The sequence below is a fragment of the Polypterus senegalus genome, chromosome 15 (assembly GCF_016835505.1).
Source record: "Polypterus senegalus isolate Bchr_013 chromosome 15, ASM1683550v1, whole genome shotgun sequence".
Taxonomy (NCBI): Eukaryota; Metazoa; Chordata; class Cladistia; order Polypteriformes; family Polypteridae; genus Polypterus; species Polypterus senegalus.
The window spans coordinates 48902475-48922920 of NC_053168.1; the positions used below are offsets into that span (position 1 = coordinate 48902475).

The 20446-nt window shown below is 39.7% G+C and overlaps 1 protein-coding gene across 2 annotated transcripts in view; it reads right to left on the reverse strand.

Annotated features, from left to right (window-relative positions):
• Window positions 1-20093, reverse strand: part of tax1bp1b (Tax1 (human T-cell leukemia virus type I) binding protein 1b) — a 105216-nt gene extending 85123 nt beyond the window's left edge. For both annotated transcript variants that reach the window (XM_039736255.1, XM_039736254.1), the window contains exon 1: window positions 19967-20093. The gene's annotated coding sequence lies outside the window, so the exon portion shown is untranslated. The remainder of the gene's footprint in view (window positions 1-19966) is intronic.
• Window positions 20094-20446: the final 353 nt, after the last annotated feature.

Sequence of the window (20446 nt, forward strand, 5' to 3'; positions counted from 1 at the left end):
AAAAAAAATCAGAATCAAGGAAAAAATAAAACAGTGAAAACCCGAAAATCCAAAAAAAAAAACTGAATTTATGAAAAAATAAAACTGATTTCATAGGGCCCTACGTAACCTGCATGTCCTCTCTCACCACATCCATAAAACTTCTCTTAGGCTTTCCTCGTTTCCTCTTTCCTGGCAGCTCTATCCTTAGTATCAATTTCCCAATATACTCAGCATCTCTCCTCTATACATTCCCAAATGGAATATTTGAAAGCATCTTTTAAAAGCTTAACTTTCAAGCCACGTTCTCTGTCAAAACTAATAAAGATAACATGTTCAACTGATTCTGAATTAATAAACAACAAGGCATCTCTTTGAGCTAAATTTGTTAAGCGTAAGTGACTACAAATGCCTTTCCCACAATGAGACAGGCACTTCAGTTTCCCTGAAGCATAGGGCAGATGGTCTTTCGTACATCCACAGGAACTGGTTGATGGGTCTTTGAAGTACTGTTTTTTAATTAAGAAAAAAAATGTGCATGTTTGTTTCTTTTCTATTTTCCTTTCCTCATAATGAGACTAAGATCTCTTCAAAAATTATATTTTACAAATACATCTTTTATTTTATCAAATAACCCACTACAAAAAAATGTTACTGAAAAGTGCATCATTCTGTCCTGATTCTGATAATTTTTGGAAAGTAATAATGAATCCATCAACAGATTGGGAAACCCATATGCATTTCAAAAGTTTATATCAAGCAGTGTGATGACAAGGATCACCAAAAATTCTAGAAAACTCTTAAATTTGTCAAACTAAACATGGAGGGATGTTTAATAGTGTATAAAACTGATGCCCATTAAAGAAGCTGATCTGTTAGAAGAGAAATTACGCAAGCAATTTTGGCTGTTAGATGAATAAGTATGAGGCAAAGATTAATATGCACCAATTAATAAAACCTCTAAACTTACTAGACTGACAAAGAAATATTCAGGTTGTGGAATAAACATTTCTCTAATACTAACAGATGCTACATGACAGGCTTTTGACACTTGTTGTTGATGCTACTGTTGTAGTTGCACCAGGGTAGGTATTTCAGTAATTAACAGCTGAACAGTGCTGATGAGTTTATTCACTTACTCTTTAAAAACCTTCTGTTGTTCTCTGACACTCTACTAAACTGATCATCTCGGGACTGCTCATGATTCCAGAGTATTTCTATGAGCAAGAAGGTAGAATTGGGAGAAGCTCAATGAGCTGAAATATTAAGTGGGGCTGAAATAGAGGTCAAAGCCAGAGGGTCAGTTAAATGAAGTGAGCAAAACCAAAAAAGACAAGTCAAGAACAAAGTACAAGTAGTGCTTCTGTCAAGCTTAAAAGTTCCTTTTTACTCTTAAGTGAAATGTGAAGATATCAGAAGGTTAATTTTGGTTTAAATATTATTGATGTCAAAAGCTGAACATGATAAATATACTGTTGAACATTACGCAACTGTATTTAAAATAAATAAAATAGGTATATAATAAACTAAAATCTTAAGCCTGACCAGTCAAAAGCTGTTACAGGAGAACACAATATGCACAACTAAATTCTTTGGTCAATTCCAAATAAATAAAATAAAACCTTAATTCTAAAATCTTAAATTTAAAACAAAAATCTTAAAAGCTTTCAAGATTTACAGGATAACACAAAGTCATTGTTTGGGCAATTCCAAATAAAACAAATCTAAAAAACTACCTCTATACCATATCCTTTCCTTTGTATAGATTGAAACTATTTTAAATGGTTGGGAAACAAACCCACTAATAAATAGACAAAAACATTCTGTATATATCCTCAGTACAAATTCAAGCAGCTTTAAAATGTAAACAAAGGAGAACAAACAAAATTGACATATACACTCAATTGTGGTCAGCTTATGTTCCAAGGCAAAAAAAGAAAGGTACAAGAAATCCCTGTTTCCCCATCCCCAAGTCTGGGACTGTAAAACCTTGCAGTGTGTGTGCTTTAAAGGATGGCACTGATTCAGATGCTATAAAAAAATTCAGTGGAACTACCTTTCTTTCTGGGAATGCTTTCCACACAATTTGCAGTGCACTCAACTTCCTGTCAAAGACTTTAAATAACCAAAATAAATCTCCATACTACCAAATTCCTCTGACCCTTCTTTTTAATAATGTCCTCGTCTTTTGAGCCTTGAGCTGTGTTCATTAGGGTATCTTCTTCAATAACACTTATTTTTTTTCAAGTTTTCATTACTTTCTCTCATCGTTTTCTCTTTTATCTTGCTCCCACTCCTGACGTACTGGTGTGCAAGGCTACTGCAGCCCACACACTACCAACATGTGCGGCTGCTAGTCTGATGCTTAGTGCTGTGTGTCTCAATCTAACCTGATGTGGCTGTACCTCTATTCCAGCCATATGATTGGTTTGAGGTGGCGCTATTCTCATTATCATTTGCTTCAATACCTGGGTGGAATGAGAGCTATCACCGTTGTATCGACCATGTATTATGTCAATATGTCTATTGAAGAAAAGTTACGTCATGATAATTATCATTTTATCACCCAGCCCTAAGTATAAGAGAATAACACAGAATTCAAAGGCATATAAATTTCACACTAGGGCCTACCTGGGACATAAGATAACCAACACTAGAGAGCTGTTGCAAGAACCAGCTACCAGAAGATAGTGGACACACCTGTACCGCAATATTTACAATGAATTTGAAACAACGCTAAGGGGAACATGTTGATGCAAGACCAAAATCACATTGTGCAAATAATAAAAAAAAATATCTTTAAAATGAAAACTAAGGTCAGAAATTATACTTCTATGTGAAAAACAGACAAAAACATACATAACACGTCAATGTTTCAGAACAACACAATTTTAATTTGCAAACCTCTCACAAATTAGTCAAATTCCAACAGCACACCTGACTTAAATTAATGAAATAGCAATTAGCCAAACAAGATATGACAGTAGTGCAATTTAACAAATAAAATGGGTATCTTGACCTGAATTAGAATGGTAATGGATAAGCAAACGCATTTTGACAAACATAACAGTTTTGTAACAATAGGGGTATAGTCAGAGAGCAACAGCACACCAAACTGGATTTTCAAGAAGTGCTTTTAATTTTGTAATGAAAAAATTTAAAGAAACTGGATAAACAGAAGACAGGCAATGCAGTTTAAGACTGAAAAAAAAAAACCCTATCTGCATCTGATGAACAGTGCTTAAAGGTCATAAGGAAATCTGGATGTCTGCTGATGAAACAGGATTATTATTAGACTGGACAAATCAAAGCCAGAGCTTGTGAAACTGAGTGGAGTCCTCCGGACAGGGAAAAACACCAAAACCTGTCAAAATCAAAGATTTATGGCAAATGGTGCAACAAGGTTAAAAGAATTTACCATAGAACTGCTTAACAGAAACAATTACACAGAGAGTGAACTGTCAGTTTGCACGGTAAAGAAGGTCACAGAAAACACTAACTTGTTTTAAGAAAATTAGTCATTCTTGTAATCTTTTTATTTTATTAATGCATATGAGCATTTATTCTAAAATTATATAATGTTTTCATGAACAAATCAACACAGAGTACCCAAACAACTAGCTTTGTGATTTTTCTAGGGTGGCTTGAAATCTTTCCACATTTCTGCATCAGAAATTGCTTCTGGAGCTTCTTTATACACAAAGCAGCATAGCTTCATAATGCCTCACTCTGACTTCTTAACCCAGGTCAGAAGTATAACTTCAATATAAGAAGAAATTTATAAGTATTGGCTATCTTAAAGAGACGGGTTTTGTTGTTGTAAATTTCTCTTTGTGGATCAATAAAGTATAACATGTCATACAATACCACACAGTTAACGCTATATTAGTTATATGCTAACATACTGTAAGTCAATCCATCATCTATTATTTAGAATGGATTAAAGCAAAACATAGAAGGGTGACCAACCAAACTGGAATTTTGGTTTCCTCTGGGTTTTTGGTTTGTGGTAATCTACTATTCAAAGATCAGATCAGGTTGGGGAGCATGTACTGGTAGAGTATGTTGCCACACCCCCCACACCACAAAACAGCTCAGGATCTCAGTAGACAACCCCCCCAGACAGACACGCCGTCCATTCCCACCCTCTGGAAATAACCATCTATCTGCTGCAGCCAGGAGTGGGCGTCCCCTTGACCTGGTCCAGCCTCTCGGGGAATCGTGTCACTTGGCTGTAGTGCCATAACTCACAGTCCCTTACAATGCAGGTAATATGCCTCATTCAGACTCTGCGAGCAACCGCTCGTTTGACACAAAGTCAAACAAACGGTACCCAAGGATTCAACAAAGTACTCCAGTCTTCATCTCAGGTCACTAGATAGTGTCCATGTCACGCAAATATTTAGCAAAACACAAGGGCCCTCATGTGTAACGTTGTGCGTAGAACTCACACTAAAACATGGCATAAAGATAAAAATGGAACTGTGCGTACACAAAAAAAAAAAAATCAGATGCACAAAACCATACGTAAGCCAACTTCTAATCACTTCAGCTCCATAAATCCCAATCAGCGTGAAAAGTAACACACAAGCCTGCCATCCCACCCCGACTCCTCCAAGATTTTTGTATATTTTAATATGCAAATCAATATAAATATCACCTTTCCCATTCAGTGTTTGGTTAAAAGACAATGGCAAAAACACGTGAAAAAACTGAATTTTAGCGAATGTGAAATGGTGGACAAGAAAAAACTTACTATTTGTTGGCTTAAGCAAAACAAAAGGAAGTTGATTGAGTGATAAAGAGTGGCGGAGAAACTCGGAAGTTCAAGTTCAGAAAGATGCACGTTGCCCGAAATAAAAAAAGAAATGGTCAGATATTAAAGTCAATATGAAAAGGCAAGTCGTAGCCCACTGTCTTGAGTGTTATACAGAAGCATATTAGGGTACAGAGAAAAGAAGAAAAAAAAAATGACACAGTGGGGGAAAAAAAGGCCGAAATCTCCACTTTAATCTTGTAGTTTATTGTCATTAAAGTACGTTGTAAACTTAAACTTAAAATCAATGTCTATATATACTCAGCAAAAAAAGAAACATCCTCTGACTTTCAACTGTTTTTACTTTCAGTAAACTTAATGTGTAAATATCTGTATGAACACTAAAAGAGTCAACACCATAAGACATAAACTAAAAATGTTTCACAATGTGTCCCTGAATGAAGGGAGGCTCAAAATCAAAAGTACCAGTCAGTATCTGGTGTGACCACCAGCTGCTTGAAGTACTGCAGTGCATCTCCTCCTCATGGACTGGACCAGATTTGTCAGTTCTTGCTGTGAGATGTTACCCCACTATTCCACCAAGGCACCTGCACGTTCCTGGACATTTCTGGGGGGAATGGCCCTAGCCCTCACCCTGCGATCCAACAGGTCCCAGACGTGCTCAATTCCTTTGACGATAAACACGAATCCGTCCATCACCCCTGGTAAGACAAAACCATGACTCATCAGTGAAGAGCACTTTTTGCCACTCCTGTCTGGTCCAGCGAAGGTGGGTTTGTGCCCATAGGCGGCGTTGTTGTTGGTGATGTCTGGTAAGGACCTGCCTTACAACAGGCCTACAAGCCCTCAGTCCAGCCTCTCTCAGCCTATTGCGGACAGCCTGAGCACTGATGGAGGGATTGTGTGTTCCTGGTGTGACTCGGGCAGTTGTTGTGGCCATCCTGTACCTGTCACGCAGGTGTGATATTCGGATGTACCGATCCTGTGCAGGTGTTGTTACACGTGGTCTTCCACTGCGAGGATAATCAGCTGTCCTTCCTGTCTCCCTGTAGCGCTGTCTTAGGCGTCTCACAGTGCGGACATGGCAATTTATTGCCCTAGCCACATCAGCAGTCCTCATGCCTCCCTGCAGCATGCCTAATGCACGTCCACGCAGATGAGCAGGGACCCTGGGCATCTTTCTTTGGGTGTTTTTCACAGTCGGTAGACAAGTCTCTTTAGTGTCCTGCGTTTTTAGAATTGTGACCTTAAATGCCTACTTTCTGTAAGCTGTTAAGGTCTTAATGACCATTCCACAGGTGCATGTTAATTAATTGATTATGGTTAATTGAACATGCATGGAAAACATTGTTTAAACCCTTTACAATGAAGATCTGTAAAGTTATTTGGATTTTTAAAACATTACTGTTGAAATATACAGTCCTGAAAAAGGGATGTTTCTTTTTTTGCTGAGTATATATAATTCACTAAGGCACTAAGACAACCATGGAAAGCACGCCGGAAGGGGCGTGGATTCACTGAGCCGCCAACAAGTAAGAGACCGATAGCTCACGCAGGAAGGAGCCACGCCCACCAACTCCAAGACCATTGGATATGACGATAACTTGCAGAGCCACGCCCACCAACTCGGACGCGACGACACAGAAGAAACGGCATTATTTATATTCGTCTGTCATAGAGGCCACATGCACCTGCACGTTGACTGTTCATAGAGGCATGTTTCTCGCGGAGGTAAATCGCCATATGCAGTGTGTAAAACGGTTTGCGAGGGGTATCCCATGGGATCTTTAAAACAATCCTTTACAACGGAGGTTAAAACACAATGAAGTAAGCAGTCTTTAAAAACCGAGTTTTCGGTTACGACGCACAATCGCATTCACCATAGTAAACTGTTTTACACGCTACATACAGCAATTCGCATCCGCGACAAACATGCATCTTCTTAGATGCTCCTGCAGAAATACGGAAGACGTTTCCCTGCCCACTAACACTCCTTTTTCCCCGGCCCGCTTCTACCCTCGCTCTCTAGGCATTCAAACTGCCTGCATATGTGTCCGGACGCAAAAACTCACCGACCACCCAGTTAGCCCCTTTCGTCTGTGCTAGGAGTCTACATGCAACGTCTAAGCCACGTTGACTTTTCATTATTCTTTTTGGTTTCGACACCCGACTGCGTCCACTATGAAAAACCATGCAAAAGGAACAACAAAGCCCCGCCCAGAAACTCTACCCTTCCTCCCACGTGCTCTGGAACGCACCTCAGACTACTGCCCGCCAAATCAAACAGCTCATCAAACACATACTCACTTTGGTCTGTGCTGCGGTCCAAACCCAGCTGTGAGCCACGTTGACTATTCTTTTGCCCTCCATGGCTACCGCTTCAAATGTATTTCATGGAAACAACACTTCTTTTAATGTTATAGACATTCCTGCTTCAGGTAACTGTTTGTTTCTGTCAGTCGGGTTTTTTTGGAGAAATGTCATTGACGAAAGTGTTGCTCTCAAACTTCGTAACATGGCTGTTACCTTTGTTTGCCAACATTGGGATAACTTCGGTGACTATGGAGGAATATTTCGGACAAAATGAAATAAATAAATAAATGCGTAAATAAATAAAAGTACTGTGAAATGTGAGCATAAATAAATAAATGTGTCATGAAATGAGAGCCTTAATAAATAAATATGTCATGAAATGAGAGCGTAAATAAATAAATGTGTCACGAAATGTTTTTCGTTGCTTATTTATTTATTTCATTTTGTCCGTAACATTCCTGCAAACCGTCATGAAATACGACTTGAAATAAAACTGTCACTTTCACTCGTCAAAGTTAGGACTTCACAGGTGAGATGGATCTCCACAACCATATGCAGATCCGTTCAACGCAAAGATTTGTATGCAAAATTTGCGCGAAGCACTTTCACGCACGCAGATACCTTACTAACCATCTCAAAACACATTTCCTCATGAATTCTTTTCAGTGTCAACACTGCTCCAAAACCTTCACACACCAGAAATATCTCAAAGCACATTTACACACCCACTCCAATGAATGAACGCATTCCAAAAAGATCTTTGAATGCACGATTTGTTCCGAGTGCAGAGATTTCTCAACATGCATTTAAAAACACACTCCACAGAACAAATTATGCAATGTGAACATTGCCAGCAATGCTTCGACACAACTCATTCCAATTCCCTTCATGCACAAACATCGCATTCACTTTTCTGCAGCTTTTCAAGAAGATACCGCCTTTCACATCCAAGAATATAACATTGGCCTACCTACCTACCGCACTATGTGCTTCTTGCAATGCTCTTCATTGGCCAGCAGAGGTCAACAAATCTGGAAATTACACTAAGTGTTGTCATGCCTGCAAGGTGTCTTTGCCACCGCTATCCAAGCCCCCTCTTTTATCGGAAGACCTCTTGACTGGCAAGAACCCGCTGTCCTGAAATTACTGTGATCATATCAGGGAATACAACTCTGCTTTAGCTTTTGCGTCAATGGGCGCACACATTGCTCAACCATCTGGACAAGGACCGTATGCTTTCAGAATCCACGGTCAAATTTATCACCAGGTCTCTCCTTTATATAATAATCCTGACACGTCACCACAATACGGTCACCTATATATCTTCGATTCTGCTGAGGCTACCAGTCAACGTTTGCAAAAGGAATGTAATAGCGCTTGCAGTGACATTTTGTTGCTTCAACTAGACAACATGATACGCCAGGTTAATCCCTCGCAAAGTCTTACATGCAAATGCATGACATTATCACTCACGGTTACTCTGTTACTGCTGTACGAATGGTGTTCATGGAAAATCCAGGTCTGGATACGAGAAGGTATAACGCCCCGTCCTGTCAAACTGATGTTGCTGCTTTGTAGGTGAAGACGGGGAACTTCCTGCACAACGAGACATTTGCATATATCCAAGGGGGGATGCTTGCAAGCGTATCTCTGTTCTCAATATGAACTGTGATGGTTTTTCCACTGCTATTCCCTTTCGGAGATCCAGGCTGGCACATACAATTAACCCATGTTGAGTAAAAGCGAACCGCGAAAAGAACGCGAGTCACACAGCTCCAATTTTATGCTTTCAGGCTTGCCATGAGATCTTCATTTAGTGTCTTGCATTCCAGTGGCAAACTCTTCCAGCAATACATCGTCGACGCATCTGTCAGAACAGAAGGCGCGTGTCTACATTTCCTTCACTCACATCAACAAGATTGGTCCGCCAGTTTTCAGTCACGGACGATTATGTGTTGGTTCGCTCCATGCATTGTTATAATGTTGCATTTCTTGCTGATTTATTACATTACCAATTTTTCAAATGTTAATTTTTTCCCTGTGCTTAAAAATCATTAAAAAACCGGCCTGATTATGCGGCGTATGGTACGCTGCGGGTTGGCTAGTTAAATTTACTACAGTTTCTCAGATCCCATCGTAACTAAAGTAGCATATTAAATGCGTTGTATTGTATTCTTGTATGTGCTTTGTATGTGAATCATTACATGCTTCTTAAGTGGGCGTTCTCTTACGCCGACAGGACACAGAATACATAACATTCATGATATTACAGCACTCTGAACAATTTAAATATTAAGATGTATACTTGATATAATTTTCATGATGAAATAAATCAAAGCATGTAAACATGGTGGTACAGCAGTAACAATGAGCTGGCGCGCCCTGTCTACACATTGTTCCTGCATCCAGCAAGATGCTTGTTGGGACGTGCATGATAATTTAATGCAGTAGTACTGACTCTTTCAAACATACTAATCCCCAATTCCTGTCCTTCCTTTCATTTCTCCACTTAACCAATCGCCAAACAATTCTTCTCCTTTCAGCTGCTCTTGTTAGGGTTTGCCACAGCAGATCATCTTTTTCTACATCTTTCTGTCCTATGCATCTCATTCTGTTACACCCATCACTTGCATGTCCTCTCTCACCACATCCATAAACCTTCTCTTAGGCCCTCCTCTTTTCCTCCTGCCTAGTAGCTCTGTCTTTGACATCCTTTGCCCAATATACCCAGCATCTCTCCTCTGCACATGTCCAAACCAACACAATCTTGGCTCTCTGACTTTGTCTCTCAACTGTCCAACCTGAATTGACCCTCTAATGTGCTCATTTCTAATCCTATCCATCCTCGTCATACCCAGTGCAAATCTTATCATCTTTAACTCTGCCACCCCCAGCTTTGTCTCCTGCTTTCTGGTCAGTGCCACCGTCTGAAGCCCATATAACATAGCTGGTCTCACTACCGTCCTGTAGAGTTTCCCTTTCACTCTTGCTAATACCCGCCTGTCACAAATTACTCTCAACACTCTTCTCCACCCAGGGCTCTAGACTAACTTTTTGCACTGGTGCGCCTAACTTTTTTCTTAGGTGCACCAGCACAAAAGTTAGGTGCATCAAAATTTTCAACTGCATCACATTTTTATTTATTTATTTATTTGGTTTTTTTTTTGTTTTTTTAAATCGCTGTCCATATAGGCAATATTGACTTGTAAATGATTAACTAACAATCTGATCAATATAAAGTTCTTTATTTGAAGGCAAGCACAATTCTACAAGAAAGGTAACTTACTGAAAAAGTGTTGGTGCTTAAAGTGCTTTACTGAGCTGAAATTTAAACTTAAAAAATCTCAAGATAAATTAACTAAAAAGAAAATCTAAATTAAGCGTTTTAAGGGCTTCAAACTGAACATCTCATGGCTCAATGCCTTATGGACTATCCTCCATTGCAGTCACATGCCCCTCGGATGGCCAACTCCTGTAGTTTGGCCTTCTTGATCTTTGGCCTTGACTAAACCAGCTGGCCACACTCTCTCTAGCATCAAAATCTTCCAGACTTGGGCATGAGCATGCTCGACCTCAATGTGTCCAATAAGTATATTCACCGGTCTTCCTCTCCGCAAGATACGACCGTACACAATGACGCATTCCTTTGTGGCGATATCTGTGTCTCCGTCGATCAGGAATGCCATGTACGCACTGTTCGCAATTTGCACAGACGTCTTTTTTTTCAATGTATCTGCAATGACTCCTATAAATTGGGCGCACGCGACATCATTGCTGTACTTCGGGTTTACGTTCAAGCCATTTTTCTTCATAAGAATTATTTCGGACTTGAATTTAGTGAAGGGAAGTTCTTCTTTTGCAATATTGTAGGCAACGTTAAACTTAATTATCATCTCGGCCTCGTCTGATGATCGGTTTGCTGCTGCCTGCGCTGAAAGGCAGCGGGAGAGGGACACTTGAGCAGTGCATTTATCGCGCATGTAATGTGTTTTATAGATGCATTGTGCTTTTCAGTGTTTCAATTCTAAATGTATTAGAACCAGTCACAAATGCACTACTGCCGGCCATGGTCTTCCCACACTCTTTTTCAGTAAATACAGTGCATTATATTATCAGCTTTACTGTATCTTAGCCAGGGAAACTGGTCAAGCCACTCTTTTCAAAATGTATACACTTTACCCCTTTTAATTTCAGTGGGCTCGGACTCGATCGTATGTGGCTCATTATCTAATGCCGTCTCCGGACCAGGGCTTGCTATAACTTGGGAGGTTGATGGGTCCGTGTCAGAGCATTGGTTATGATTTTCGGATGGATCAGGCCCTAACTTAACATTCTTAACGAAAAAGCTGTCAATCGTTCTTTTCATCTTCTCTCATAATCCGCGGCTACATCCACTGTTTACCTGATGGGCTACTCACCTCTCTCTGTCTGACTGCATCACGTGCATTTTCAAACGTACACACACTTACAGGAATATCTGGACCACGGCCAATACGAGGGGGGGCGGGATCCGCCCTTCACTATCTCTGATTGGTTTAGACCACGATATGGGCCTAATGTGTGTCTGTTGTTGAACAACAGGGAGACTTTAAGAGTCACGGAATTTCGTTTTTTTTCCCCCCTCGAACGGCTGGTCGCAACGGTGCAACCTTTGATTTTTTTTAGTCGCACCATTGAGAAATTGGGTCGCACATGCGACCAAATTGGTCGCACTCTAGAGCCCTGCCACCCATTCCACCCTGCCTGCCCTCTCTTTTTCACCTCTCTTTCACAATCCCCATTACACTGTACTGTTGATCCCAAGTATTTAAACTCCTCCGCTTTTATCAAATCTATTCTTTGCATCCTCACCATTCCGTTGGCCTCCCTCTCACTTACACCCCCAGAGCATATCTCCACCTCTCCAGGGTCTCCTCAACTTGCTCCCTAATATCACTATAGATCAAAGTGTCATCAGCAAACATCATAGTCCACGGGGACTCCTGTCTAATCTCGTCTGTCAACCTGTCCATCACCACTGCAAAAAAGAAAGGGCTCAGAGCCGATCACGGATGTAATCCCACCTCCACCTTGAATGCATCCGTCACTCCAACCGCAGACCTCAGCACTGTCACACTTCCCTCGTACATATCCTGCACAACTCTTAAGTACTTCTGTGCCACTCCCGACCTTCATACAATACCACAGCTCCACTCGATGCACCCTGTCATATGCTTTCTCCAGGTCCACAAGGACACAATACAACTCCTTCTGGCGTTCTCTATACTTCTCCATCAACATCCTCAGAGCAAACATCACATATGAGGTACTCTTTCTTGGCATGAAACCATACTGCTGCTCACTAATCATCAACTCACTTCTTAACCTAGCTTCCACTACTCTTTCCCATGACTTCATGCTGTGGCTCATCAATTTTATCCCCCTGTAGTTACTACAGTCCTGCACATCCCCTTATTCTTAAATGTCAGCACCAGTACACTTCTTCTCCACTCCTCAAGCATCCTCTCACTTTCCAAGATTCCATTAAACAATCTGGTCATAAACTCCACTGCCATCTCTCCTAAAGACATCCATGTTTCCACAGGTATGTCATCTGGACTAGCGGCCTTTCCATTCTTCATCCTCTTCATAGCTGTCCTTACTTCCTCCTTGCTAATCCACTGCACTTCCTGATTCACTATCTCCACATCATTCAACCTTCTCTCTCTCTCACACAAAGTACTCGTTCCATCTGCTCAACACACTCTCCTCGCTTGTGAGTATGTTTCCATCTTTATCCTTTATCAACCTAACCTGCTGCCCATCTTTCCCAGCTCGGTCCCTCTGTCTAGCCAGTTGGTACAGGTCCTTTTCTCCCTTCTTTGTGTCCAGCCTCTCATACAATTAATCATACGCCATTTCTTTAGCCTTCGCCACCTCTTTCTTCATTTTGCTCCTTATCTCCTTGTATTCATCTACTTTCAGCATCTCTCTGACTATCCCACTACTTCTTCACCATCCTCTTCCTCTGAATACTCTCCCGTACATCCCCATTCCACCACCAGGTTTAATTTTCCTCCTTCCTCTGTCCAGATGTCACACCTTACTACATCTGCTGCAGTTGCCCAACTGTCTGGTAACTCTTCACTGCCACCCAGGGTCTGTCTCACCTCCTCCCTAAACTCAACCTTGCAGTCTTCCTTTTTCAGATTCCACTATATGATCCTTGACTCTGCCCTCACTCTCTTCCGCTTCTTAATCTCCAATGTCATCCTACAGACCACCACCCTATGCTGCTTAACTAATACAGTATTCCCCTGCCACCACTTTCTAGTCTTCAATATCCTTCAGATTGATTCTTCTGCAAAGGATGTAATCTACCCGTGTGCCTCTTCCTCCATTCTTGTACAACACCCTATGTTCCTCCCTCTTCTTAAAATACATATTCACCACGGCCATGTCCATCCTTTTGAGAAAATCCACTATAATCTGACCTTTTTCATTCCTCTCCTTGACACAATTCCTACCCATCACCTCCTCATCTCCTCTGCACCCTTCACCAACATGTCCATTGAAAATCGCCACACAATAAGCTCTTTAATAAATGTCAAACCATCTGTAAGCTTCAAAACTTTTAAGGAACATTGAAATACCTTCGCAGAACATGTTTAATTATTCCACTTATCTACCCATCTAGTCCCAGCAAGCATACAGCACAAGGTAGGAAGAAATCCCTGGATGGTGCTCCAGCTCATCAGTACTGCTGCACCACCATGCCCACACATTTAATTATTAACAATACACATTAGTTAAATTAAGTTAAAAATGTATCTGTATAATGTAATATATATGCTTTAATGAATTTCACCTTAAAAATTATATCATGAACTCCAAGAAGATAGCTCTTAGAAATCTAAATCGACTTTGAAGCCAGTCGTCATCACCTGTAAACACGCGCTCTCTTCCACTGAATTGAATTCCTTTATTTTTATTGTATGGTACAATGAGATTCGATATGCAAATCCTTCATAAACTTATTTTTCTTTAAAAATGATAAAATAACAATAATAAGAATAAGATAAAAAACAATGAAAAATATACAATATGAAAGCATTAAGCACAATATACATTTACATACAGTGCAGATAGTGCAAATGGTTCATAAAATGGCTCAGGTTGTGCAATATTACAACTGTAGTGAAAGTTTACAGTGAAGTAATTGTAATTCTAAGTACAAATAGTTCTGCCAGGAGCACTTGATGGACTGATTGAGTGCATTTATAGCTCTGGGAATGAAGCTGTTTCTGAACCTCAAGGTTCATGCAGGGAAGGCTCTGAAGCATTTGCTGAATTGGAAAGTTCAAATAGACTGTGTGTATGGCTGAGGCAGCGTGTGCTATAAATGTTCTCCAGAGTAGATGCTATATCTCAGTAATCCTCTGCGCTCTTGACACAGTCCACAGATAGGGCTTTCTGATCAGCTGCTATACAGCTATGTTTCCACACTCAGATACAGCGGGTTAAAATACTCGAGTGGTGCACTGAGAGTAACAATGCTAAAGCAGCTATGGTATTTGGAATAGTTTGGCCATTCCATGGACCATTATATGTTTACAGGTTGATTACAATCAGATGCCTTAAATTTATACATGATATGTGGTTAATTTCAGTGTATTTGATAAAGCTGCATCAGGGACGAGAATCTAAAAAAGAAACGGAAACCACATAGGAACAGTAGCACTGCTTTGACATTGGGTGCCGCCAGTTTGCAAAACGGAGTGCAAACTTGCACACACACAGGACAAGGATGGCGTGACAATGTGTATGGATTTACGCTGTTTCTTTTTAATACATCTCAAAGTGAGCATGAAAACGAGCGTATGCAACATTTTTGTGCGTTATCACAGTTTATACATGAGGCCCCTGGACTCTAAAGACTTGGATTTTCATCCTTTTCCAAAGATATCAGGAGTGCCACACACCCCTTTCCAGCAAGCTTTGGATCCCCCATGCTCTACTACACTCCGTCAACTATCTTCAGAGGAAGTCACCAGAAACACTAAGTGTACTAAGTGTAAAACTAATGGGGACAGAGCATTTGCAGCTGCTGCTCCTCGCCCGTGGAACTCTTTATCCTCATTACATACTGTAAAAGAGTCATCTACAATTGAACTGTTCAAAACAAGATTAAAGACTCATTTCTATCCATTTGCATTCCGTGACCTTCAGTAATACTGATGGTTTCCTCATTGTGATTATGTAACATTACTTATATTTATTATTTATTTTATGTTCATATATTTTATTTCTATTTATGTTATTTATATGTTTTTCTTTTATTCTATTATTGTAAAGCACTTTGGCCACAGCATTCCTATGTTGTTTTAACTGTGCTATATAAATAAATTGACATTTGCATTGACAAATTGACATGAGTGCCGCAGCCAAGATAAGTAAACCTCTCGATGCGGCCGACATTCTCTCTGCAGAAAGATACACGGCAGATGGCTATGTCTAAGAGGTCATTAAAGGCCTAGATCTTTGTTTTTATTTAGGACACTTGCAAGTCCAGACACTCAGACTCCTTGCTCAGTCTCTCAAGAGTCCCCATCAGAGCCTCCATTGATTCCGTGAAGATCACAGCATCATTGGCAAAGTCAAAATCAATAAATCTTTCCTCACCAACAGATGCCCCATAGCCACTGGACACCACAACCCTGCCCAATTAACCAAAACTAGGAAAAAGATGTTAAATGTACCCAACATTGCCTTTTACCCAAAAACCATGGTTTTCTGGCATTTAGCACTTTTAAGAATACTAGGGGAGTTTGCTCCCTGCTCGCTTCGCTCACCAATCCACACCAGCACTGAATGCACCCCAAGGAGAAGCAGCCACTCCTCCAAAACCCCTCTTGATACAATGGGAAACAAAATAACAGTTTTTTTTTTTGTTTTTTTTTAACCTCCTCTTTGCTCAATCAGCTACTGGCTTGCTGCTGTTGCCATGCTGCGTGATCTGCACTTTGCTCACCTATCCATACCCAAGCCAGCAGTACGTGCTGTTGTGAAGAGGTGGGCTGAACGCACTCCAAGGAGATATGATTGCTCCTCCAAAACCCCTCTTAAATGGTGATACAATGGGAAACAAAAAACAGTTGTTTTTTTACTTCTTCTTTGTTCCATTAGCTTCTGGCTTGCTGCTGCCACGCCACGTGATCTGCATTTCGTGCGGCACTTCAAACATTTAAAAGCCTGCCCAGCACCTGTCCTTTTATCTCACTGCCTTGTCTCTCTTGTCCCCCAGACATCCTCAAACACTATGTGATCTCATTTCGCTGTTCCGTTATTTTACCGAGTAATATTTTCAGTTTGTTTGCGCTAATGCGATCTTTACTCTCATTTTTTTTGAGACTTTCGAATTTTCCTACTTCCATTATCTCTAACCTGATCTGTATGTGTATCACAGGACTTGCTTCCAAAGGTTGTATGTAAGATGTGACTTGTCCGTCTTGCGGGATGTGAAAGTGTCTCTCTTCCAAAGATCATGTCTCATCGCAGGAAAAAGTCTTGTGTCGTCGCAAGATTTTTTTTTTTAATAATAGAGAGATATCAAATCATGAACAGATTTATACTTTTTCCAATTTTTATTGCAGTGTTTCTAATTTTTTTTTTCTGTAGTAGCACAGTTTTTGCAACCAAAAACATCCAAAGCACACTCCGATTCTAGTACAAACACTTTATATACCATACATGTGCTCAACTGTCCAAAGAGGCTTGACTAAAAGGGAAACCGGCAAAAAAGCAGCTCCAAGATCACCGTTTGCAAACACAGCACTTAGTGAGCACTTTGGTGGCATCTACCAGCTACTTAGTCCCTTTGCCTGAGAAGGAACTCATCCACCAGCCAGGCACTATCCACCAGCCTTGGCAACCACACACCCAGGCAGATGGGACTCGAGCAGCCAGAACACACATCCGAAGTGTTCCAAGTACGGTGTCTACTAAATAGCGATTGCAAAGCTACTTTTATGTTCTCCTTAGACTGGTCTCAACAAACTGTGGAGCTTGTCCCTCTCAGGTTAACAGCCAGGTGTGCTACACACTTACAGTATTTCCACAGCATATCTGTGTAGCTCTCACGACACACCACTGTGCCGTAGCAAACTGACTGAAATACACTGTTTTATTGACTTAAAATAATATTTCAAGGAAATGTATCAATAAAAGAAATTATAATGACAGTTATAAGACAAACCCTGATTTTCTGAAGCACTGTGCTGATATATTCCAAACTCACATGTACTTTAGATTGAATAGTAAATGTTAAATATGTTTAATTCAGACATTACAGAATGCAGCTTTTGACAAATTGATTGGGGGGGTGGGGGTATGACGTTTATTTCATAGATTAATTACACATCACAGATATATAACATAGCTGATGAAAAAAGTTATATTCATTCCAACAGCAAAATTGACATTTAAATGCAAATAATGTAATATATTAAAAAATATATACAGGTATATGTTATTTTTTTTTTTTTTATTTTGCCTTATACAATTTCTTGTATTAGGAATTTGTTAGTTTTCGCATAACCCTTGGGGTCAGAGCACAGGGTCAGCCATTGTACAGCGCCCCTGGAGCAATTGAAGGTTAAGGGCCTTGCTCAAGTGCCCAGCAGAGTAGGATCTCTTTTGGCAGTGATGGGGATTTGAACCAGCAACCTTCAGGATACCAGCGCAGATCCTTGGCCTCAGAGCCACCACAAAAGCCTGAAATGTGTATTCTGGAATGTTACTTCTTTTAAATGTACTCAATGTAATGAACTCCCATAAATTTCCATAAAACTTTCACAGCTCCAAAATCCATCGTTTTAGGAGTCGTAATGGACTCATCACTATCAGCATCCAGACCTTGCTCAGAAGCAGCTAAGGCGGCTAACAGAATATAAGGTTATACAGTATGATGATGAGATTACAAGTCCTAGGAGGCTATGCTCAAGCTTGATAACACACTGGTGAGGCCTTATCTGGATTACTGTGTAGTTTTGGTGTCTAGACTAAAAAAAGACATAGCAGTGCTAGAAAAAGTCCAAAGAAGAGTGACAATGTTGATTCCAGGGCTACAGGAGATTAGTTATGAGGAAGGATTAAAACAGCTGAGCATTTTCAGTTTAAGCAAAAGCAGAGTAAGGGGAGACATGATAAAACTGTTTAAAATTATGAAGGGAATTGATAATGAAGAGGCTGCTACAATAAAATGAGTTCAGCAAGGGAAAAAGCTGGAAGCTTGTTAAAGGAAAATAATCGCACAAACATTATTAAGTTTTTCTTCACACTGACAACCACAGACACATGGAATAAGTTACCAAGTAGTGCTGTTGACTGTAGGACTTTATGGATATTCAAAAGTAAACATGATACTATTTTGGAGGAATTAAGTGGATAGGACTGGTGAGCTTTGTTGGGCTGAATAACCTGGTCCTGTCTAACATATTTTTAATGTTCTTATTCTCATTTGAATGGAACAACTGTCACGGCTTCAGTGCATAACAAACACTACAAATCTGGTTTCAAAATGTTTTTTGTCAACTTCAGCACATACTATTTTACTGAAAAACTGTACAGAACGCTGTAATTAAATAAAAACAATTCCTTTCAGCTTCTACTTTATAACTGCATCAATAAAACTTCAGAAATGTCAAGACTAATATTTCATTGTAAAGAATGCTGTAAATAACTATAAAATGTTAATTTATAGCAAATATTGCTTATCTTAAAAATAACAAAATGTTATTAAGGATATTAGGCATTTAATGATATGAGTAAGCCAAAATACTGCCAAGGTCAGGGTAAATATAACTATACAAATACATTAAAAATTGTTACAGAAGGCATCTTTTTAATATTAATTTACATTTTTATGATTTTATATATATTATTTTTTAAGAACGAACTTTTCTTACGTTGTAAAATATTAATGTAAATTAACAGAACAAAGCATAAACTAAAGATTCAATCCTTACAAAAAAAAAAGGTGGATTAAAATTTCACGTTGTCAATAGAGAAAAAAAACTTTGATTTCGAAACATTTCATATTTCGTGAAATACTTCCGATTTGAGAACAAAGCAATTGCGCAAGGAATCACCTAAAGGCTGTAGTACGTTAGAAAGAAAGGTCATCATCTCGGTGCAGTAATGCATTTGATATCCAGTTTAAGACCAATGTCGACTTTGCAGCTATGTAGAAAGCAATCCCAAATCTCCTTATTTATTGGTTCATTACAATGATTGACAATGACGCAAAATAAGCAAGCAGATCATTGATTGGCCACGACAACGTCAATAAACTGTCATCGCAATCCCACTCCTCCTCCTCGTGTACCAGAATGACTTAAAAACAAACGCCAGTGCAAAACGTAAAAAACTATAGTGGCCTAAATTTAAACCTTAACGATCGCAAATTATGTAACAAACCTACACACTTTTCTGGGCATGTAACAAATAACTGCCATTTTGGAATAAGAAAGCAATATGGAGACTTAATGCTTTCGGAAATAACGAAGGAAAACAAATTTCAATAAATGATCATAACGAGAATCAGATTGCATTAAACTAACTATACATTGGCTTGAAACTCGGATATGATAGGGCCTTACTCTGACAGAGTGAAATCGGCATCACACTTTTTTCTTTTTTACCGTGTCAATGTTTAAACCTTCGTAGCAAAGTTATATAAAACCAAAGAAGGCGACATTCCTGCTACCTTCAAAGTCCTTCTCCAGAAGCCCAGTCACCAAGCTTGGACCGATACGAGCAATCACACTCCGTAATAGATACAGCAACGATAAACCTCCCAAACTTAAAATTAAACTTTAACAAAATGAATGTCATGTTACACACTTAAAATATACTTACAAGTTTCCCATACAAGACCTCGAAGATACTTCCAGCTAAGTTGCTCCACACGCAAAACAATACCCAGGCAGTTTTTTCGACCCTCTTTTTCTCGAGCAGACTCTGTTGTTGACGTGTTGCCACTTCCGGATAAACCGGCGCTTGCGCAGTCGAGCCTCCGGAAAATCCCTAGTTTTCTTTCATTGCAGGAGAAGGTAAATGAGCAGACGTGTTCGTGACGAATACGGTTGAAAGGCTTACATTCTTTGGTGTCGAATCTTTTTCACATAAAATACCACGAGTGTGTGACTCACTAGTTTCGAAACAGATCAACGAGGGTTTTTTGTTGTATCACCCTGACTGTAAAAAAAAAAATCACTTAAACATATAGGGAAACCCCATACTACTGCTGCCCGCTTAAGGACACCTTTAAAAAAAATATGTTTTCGTAACTAAACAATGTTGAGATTACGATAGTCAGTTACTCATTTATCCATCCAT